We start from the raw sequence: 7,500 nt of genomic DNA on the forward strand, positions 1-7,500 counted from the left end.
GTCACACACTCAAAAAAATAAAATAAATAAATAAAGATTTACGCATTTCAATTTCATAAAATTCCATCAGATTGAATTGAGTAATCGTTAAAAAAATAAAAATAAAATAAAAATGAAATATATTAAGTTTTATTAATTTATTTTTAAACACTACCCAATCAATTTGATGGAATTTTGTTATGAAATTGAAATGCGTAAATATATAAAATAGGCTAAAATATTTTTTGAGTGTAGTTTGATGTGGGTCAATGACATGACGCTAATTTTTATGTCCATATCTAATAAATGATTCAAAAATTACAAATATGGGGTCTGGGTATCTCAGTGAGTACTGACGCTGACTATCACACCTGGAGTCGCGAGTTTGAATCCAGGGTGTGCTGAGTGACTCCAGCCAGGTCTCCTAAGCAACCAAATTGGCCCGGTTGCTAGGGAGGGTAGAGTCACATGGGGTAACCTCCTCGCGGTCGCTATAATGTGGTTCTCGCTCTCGGTGGGGCGTGTGGTGAGTTGTGTGTGGATGCCGCGGAGAATAACGTGGAGCCTCCACACACGCTACATCTCCGCGGTAACGCGCTCAACAAGTCACGTGATAAGATGCGCGGATTGACGGTCTCAGACGCGGAGGCAACTGAGATTCATCCTCTGCCACCCGGATTGAGTCACTACGCCACCACGAGGACTTAGGGGGCTTTCACACTGGGCACGTTTGTTGCGGTCCGATTCCGAGTGTGATTGTTCCCGGTGCCCCCTGCAGCGCTGGTCTGGTTTCACACTCACTTGATTCTATCGAACCCCGGTCCATTTGCATTCATCTTACGTCATCACAAACACGCATGGAGAACACAACGCGACTCATCATACTTTTTGTTTTTTTGTTATTTTGGTGCCATTATGCACAGCAGAGTGAACGACAACTGCGTATATGTGCGCTTCATGGTGTAACTCATCAGATGTCCAGGGGAAGTCGGATTGCTGCTGCTCGCAAACGGCGTTTTTTGAGGAGACAGCTGATTGCAAGAAATTCATTTGCATCTTTGTTTACACTGCACGCTTATTCACGCTCGTGTCCAAGGTGAAGTTATCGCCACTGTCATCTCCTATTATACCCTATATTTATTAGTCGAAACTAATGATGTCGTCATCGGCTAAAACGCATGCGCAGGTTACTTTACTTCCTGAACGAGCGCGCACACGAGTCCGAGTTGCTTTCACATTCACGCGAATCGCGCTACAGTTCCATTGCAACCGAACTCAGACCACCTCCTACAGGTAGTCTCGGGTCCGCATGACAGCTTTCACATTACCAATTTTTCATGCGAACCGTGCTGTTTCGAACTAAACTGCCAGTGTGAAAGCACCTTTAGAGCGCATTGGGAATTTCAAATGTGAAAATCCAAAAAACAAAAATGCAATTCACACAAAACTATTACTTGAATACATCTCTTCTATGATGAACATGTTTTCAATTAGTTCAAAGTCATTTTGATATTTTTTAATTCTTGAAAATCAAATGTTGACGAGTTATTTCTTTTTAAAAAAATGCAGTGAAACTATTTTATTTTAAAATATGATTAATATTTGAAAATCTTTTGTCCACCAAATCAAAGTCATGTGGTGTAACCAACACATAGGTCGAAATATTGTTGTCATGTGACAAAAATCATAAAACAGAGACGATCTCTTTAGACACACAAGACTGTGTGAAGACTTAAAAACAAATCATTATTTTGTCATATTTTATTAATTTTTTTTTTCAATTTGGAATGCCCAATTCCCAATGTGCTCTAAGTCCTCGTGGTGGCGTAGTGACTCGCCTCAATCTGGGTGGCGGAGGACTAAATCTCAGTTGCCTCCGCGTCTGAGACCGTCAATCCGCGCATCTTATCACGTGGCTTGTTGAGCGCGTTACCGCGGAGACGTAGCGCGTGTAGAGGCTTCACGCTATTCTCCGCGGCATCCACACACAACTCACCACACACCCCACCGAGAGCGAGAACCACATTATAGCGACCACGAGGAGGTTACCCCATGTGACTCTACCCTCCCTAGCAACCGGGCCAATTTGGTTGCTTAGGAGACCTGGCTGGAGTCACTCAGCACACCCTGGATTCGAACTCGCGACTCCAGGTGTGGTAAGATATTCTTTTCTTAAAAATTCATGATATTTGTAAAAAATATTTTTCACCTTGAAACATGTTTGAAAACATTTTTGAAATGAATGATGAAGTTTTGTTCACTCTCATGTATTCAAGGTGCAAGGAAACTATTTTAAGACCTTTTACTTGATGGTTGCACCACATGACATTTTTGAAGTCATTAAATATTTTTTATAAATGTTTTTCAAACAATTTGTAAAAACAACATGAACTCAAAGATTACATGTCTATGAACTTGACACGTTTTAAACTAGATTTATTTGTATCATCTCAGACAACCTTATTTGTCAATGACCCACATGTTTTTGTCATTTTGCACATTAATATAAACTAAAACATGTTGTTTTTTCCCCGGCTAAAATTATATGCCATTTTAGTCAGAGTAAAATGAATGAATATGACATGATGAAATATTGATTACATTTAAAAGATAAAAAACTGACTGAAAATAAACTTGAGCTTTAGTAAACACCGCTTTAAACTCTTGTTTCTGATCCCTTCCTGTATCTCTGTAGACAGACGGAGGCCACTTCCTGTTGAATGTGTGTGTGTTGACCCTCTGAAGTCTTTAATGTTTCAGACACACGAGCAGCAGGATTGTGGATGATCTGTTCCTCATTGTGTGTTAGAGTTTGTGTGAATAAATCTCTCACAGACTTCATTTCCTCTCCGTTAATCCCTTGTGTTTCCAGACATCTGACTATCAGTGTAAAGTCTGATCCACGTCAGCGCTTATTAAAGCCAAGATCTGCCCACTTACTCAGGAAGAGACTGACCATTTTTGTTTTATATTACCACCCTTCCATTTGCCGTCACGTAAGTATCCAGCTGCGACAACAGATGGATAACAGGGTTGTTATAACCCCATTTTATTTTATTTCTTTTTCTGAACACAAATGGAGTAATTGTGAAATAATGTTGTGCTCAGTGATGTCATACAATGGCAGTTTATGGTGACCATCTCTTCAAGCTTCAAAAGAACACAAAAGTATAATTCATAAGTCTAATAAATTATTCATGAGACTCATGATTGTTATGAAAGCATACGATAAGATTTGATGAGAAACAAACTGAAATCTAATGTGTTATATGAAGGCAGCTACAGTCACACTGTGTCCTAACCTGACGGCCAACTACACTTGATAAAAGGTATATTTTCAGGTATATGTTAATCAGAGTTTTGGTGCTAACCAGCCATGACGAGTGACAGTCGATCGCTTGGTTTCTATTTTTGGCATCGTGCCGGTAACTCCGCCCGCTGTGAACTGGCACCAGTCCAAAAACTTTCTCATAGCGGTATATTGAAGCCAGCATCTTATGAGTCGGATAAAAACTACTTGATTTTGGCCGAGAATGTTACACCTACTGAATGTTTTCGCTGATGTATTGATGTCTTCAATCGGAGGTCTGTCACAAACACACCGGTTCAGAATAGAGAAGAGGTGACAGACATTCCCGCTTCCTCTATCTCTCTCAGTTTGACTGAGTATAGACTTGGCTGGGCATAGAAATGCATCTATGACTACAAACTCATCAGATGTATTTAGTAAATTTGATTCTCTGGTTTGTGTGCAGCTGTGTTGTGTTCTATTGTTAATATCACTGTTGCGGACCTGTTTTTAGATAAACAAAACGAGCTGTCGATTGAACGCACCATCTCTGAGCAGGGGCTGCTTGAACTTGCAGTCTCATGAATAATTTATTAGACTTCTGAATTATACTTTTGTGTTCTTTTGAAGCTTGAAGAGGTGGTCACAATAAACTGCCACTGTATGACATCACTGAGCACAACATTTATTCACAATTTCTCCCTTTGTGTTCAGAAAAAGAAAGAAAGTCATATAGAGTTCATATCGCGATTTTTATTTTATTTCAATTAACCGTGCAGCCCTATTTCAAAGTGTACTCTTCATATTGACAGTACAACTGCCTTATGATACAAAGTGCAGTTAATACCAGATGCGTGTGTACAGACGCAGACTGTCTGCGCATAATGTGCTGATGACGAAATTAGCATCACGTGCACAGTGCGTGATATGTACCGTGAGATGTACGCAGAAAACCCAAGTATACTTTGGCCTTCAGGTTGTCAATGAGGTGAAGATCTGATATAATACACACTGACCACTGCAGCACAATCAATCTAGTGTGTGTGTGCGTGTGCATGTGTGAGTGTGTGTGTGTGTGTGTGTCTGTGTGTGTGAGTGTGAGAGTGTGTGTGTGAGAGTGTGTGAGTGTGTGCACGTGTGAGTGTGTTTGTGTGTGTGAGTGTGAGTGTGTGTGTGTCTGTGTGTGTGTGAGTGTGAGTGTGTGTGTGTCTGTGTGTGTGTGAGTGTGTGTGTGAGAGTGCGTGTGTGTGTGTGTGTGCGTGAGTGTGTGTGTGCGTGTGAGTGTGTGTGTGTGTCTGTGTGTGAGAGTGTGTGTGTGTGTGCATGTGAGTGTGTGTGCACGTGTGAGTGTGTTTGTGTGTGTGTGAGTGTGTGTGTGAGAGTGTGTGTGTGTCTGTGTGTGTGTGAGAGTGTGCGTGTGTGTGTGTGTGCGTGAGTGTGTATGTGCGTGTGAGTGTGTGTGCACGTGTGAGTGTGTGTGTGTGAGTGAGTGTGTGTGTGTGAGAGTGTGTGTGTGTGAGTGTGAGTGAGAGAGTGTGTGTGTGAGAGTGTGTGTGTGTGTGTGTCTGTGTGTGTGTGCATGTGAGTGTGTGTGTGTATATGTGTGTGTGAGAGTGTGTGTGTGTGTGTGTGAGAGTGTGTGCGTGCATGTGAGTGTGTGTATGCGTGTGAATGTGAGTGTGTGTGTGTGTGCATGTGAGTGCGTGTGCGCTTGTGAGTGTGTGTATGCGTGTGTGTGAGTGTGTGTGCGCACGTGTGAGTGTGTGTGAGAGTGTGTGTGATAGTGTGTATGAGTGAATGTGTGTGAGAGTGTGTGTGTGTGTGAGAGTCTGTGTGTCTGAGTGTGTGTGTGTGAATGTGTGTGAGTGTGTGTGAGTGTGAGTGTGTGTGTGTGTGAGTGTGTGAGAGTGTGTGTGTGTGTGCATGTGAGTGTATGCGTGTGAGTGTGTGTGTGTGTGTGTGTGAGAGTGTGTGTGAGTGTGTGAGTGAGTGTGTGTGTGTGTGTGTGTGTGAGTGTGTGAGTGTGTGTGTGTGTGTGTGTGAGAGTGTGTGAGTGAGTGAGTGTGTGTGTGTGTGTGTGTGTGTGTGAGTGTGTGTGAGTGTGTGTGAGAGTGTGTGTGTGTGAGTGTGTGAGAGTGTGTGTGTGTGTGCATGTGAGTGTATGCGTGTGAGTGTGTGTGTGTGTGTGTGAGAGTGTGTGTGTGTGTGAGTGAGTGAGTGTGTGTGTGTGTGTGTGTGTGTGTGTGTGTGTGTGTGAGTGTGTGTGTGTGTGTGTGTGTGAGAGTGTGTGAGTGAGTGAGTGTGTGTGTGTGTGTGTGTGTGAGTGTGTGTGAGAGTGTGTGTGAGAGTGTGTGTTAGTAGATGAAAAACAGTCTCTCTCTCTGGTATGAGGAAATGAAAAGTAGGTCATAAATTCTTTCCACATGTTGCTACACACACACACACACACACACAAAGTTCAGTGTTAAAGCAATAGTTTACCCAAAAATGATCATTCTCTCATTATTTACTCACCTTTGTGTTGTCTCAAACTCATCTAACTTTCGTTCTTCTGCTGAACACAAATGATGATATTTTAATGGAGATATGAGGTGTGCATGTCAATGGGTATAAAGGCATCATTAAGATAATCCATATGACTCCAAGAAAGAAAGTCATACAAGTTTGAGACAGCATTAAGTTGAGTAAATAATGAGAGAATTTTCATTTTTGGGTGAACTATCCCTTTAATTAATGTGTTCAGTTCAATCTCTCTTCTCGTTTATCCAAAAACAATTACTGAGTTGAGGCGCATCTCTTGTGTGGATCCACAAACTGTGGTTGGTCGTTTACACATCTCAGACGGCTCCTACAGATCCAAGCGATTCCAAAACTATTCAGCCAAACGGAAAGATTTAAGGAGAGATTATGTGAATTGTATCGATTTATCAGCAATGGCGATAGAGTATAATGGCTGACCACTAATTATCATGACAATCTGAGTGAAAATGAATTAAAAAATGAACATTGCTTTAGTATGTTGCTTTAATGAACAACCCCTGATGATCATGTTCTCCAGCATGATTTGAGAGCATCTTGTGAAAATCTGACCATCTGTACAGAGTTCGCGTGATCAACGACAGCAATTTATTTACTTGTTCAGTCACCTAAAAATAGTGCAGAATCCTTTTGTATGTTTATTTCCTGTTTTAAATTAGATTTTGAAGACGTGTCCTCAGACTGTTCAGCAGTTCTCTGCTGTTTAACATCTTTAAGCAGCTGAACTCTTCTTATCATAACATGTATGAATGAATGATGCTATGGTTTATACAGTCAGACTCCCGGAAAACACTAAATGACTCGAAATGAATCACACAGATGTCTCTCTGTTGACTTTCTTAATCCACTGCCATTTTCACTCAAGTTTAAGGAGCTTTTCCACATTTAAACATTCCTAAAACAACATACATTTCCTTGTAGTACAGTTGCATAAGACATTAAGACTTGTTTTCAGGGAACGTACAGTGAGTTTATTTTTCTCACTCCTTTGGCAAGTACTGTTTTCTTGTTTTAAGCATAAACCTCGCTAAATTTTGTTACATGTATGTGGAAAACTGGAAATTGCGAAAGGGATAAGCTTTTATTTTGACATTCTGTACTCTCCAGGAAGTCCTGTATGTGTCTGTTTGTAGGAAAGTTCACAGTAGTTTAATTCGCTTCTTATTCAGATTCTGGTGAAATGCTCCTCCGGTGCCGTTCTAAATTCATATGTAACAGTTCAAGGACGGGCAAGGGGGAGGCGGGAACTGGCTGAACAGTCGACATAAAGGTCTAATGATATAAATGAACTTAAAACAACATAAAACATAAACCAACAGACACACATGCAACACGGCGGCGTGCGTCTCTCTCTCTCTTTAACTCGCTCTCTTGCTGATCAGCTGATTCAGTGGCGCCCGTGCTCCATCACGGCCCGGCCACGCCCTCCTCCGCGTCACATCATATTATAAGTGAACCGAACTATTGAGCATCTACATCGGAGATGTTGTTGGTGAGTTGCGCTCTTATATTGCACACCGCGTGAAGGATAAAAATAGCCGCAAGTGTGTGTGTGTGTGTGTGTCAACAGAGCAGCGTCATTCACTAACGTGCTGGTGCTGCGAGTGCATTTTATATATTTACTTATCAAACAGTCTTTTGTGATTCACAGAGCTATCGCACGTCTTCAAGTGTCTTTGAATAAAATGCACGAG

The 7,500-nt window shown here is 41.5% G+C and overlaps 1 protein-coding gene across 3 annotated transcripts in view; it reads right to left on the bottom strand.

Annotated features, from left to right (window-relative positions):
• The window catches only part of LOC127430875 (LHFPL tetraspan subfamily member 2a protein-like), a 54,450-nt gene that overhangs the window by 1,725 nt on the left and 45,225 nt on the right, over positions 1–7,500 (bottom strand). The gene's annotated exons all lie outside the window — the stretch shown is intronic.

The sequence above is a fragment of the Myxocyprinus asiaticus genome, chromosome 40, assembly GCF_019703515.2.
Source record: "Myxocyprinus asiaticus isolate MX2 ecotype Aquarium Trade chromosome 40, UBuf_Myxa_2, whole genome shotgun sequence".
Classification (NCBI taxonomy): Eukaryota; Metazoa; Chordata; class Actinopteri; order Cypriniformes; family Catostomidae; genus Myxocyprinus; species Myxocyprinus asiaticus.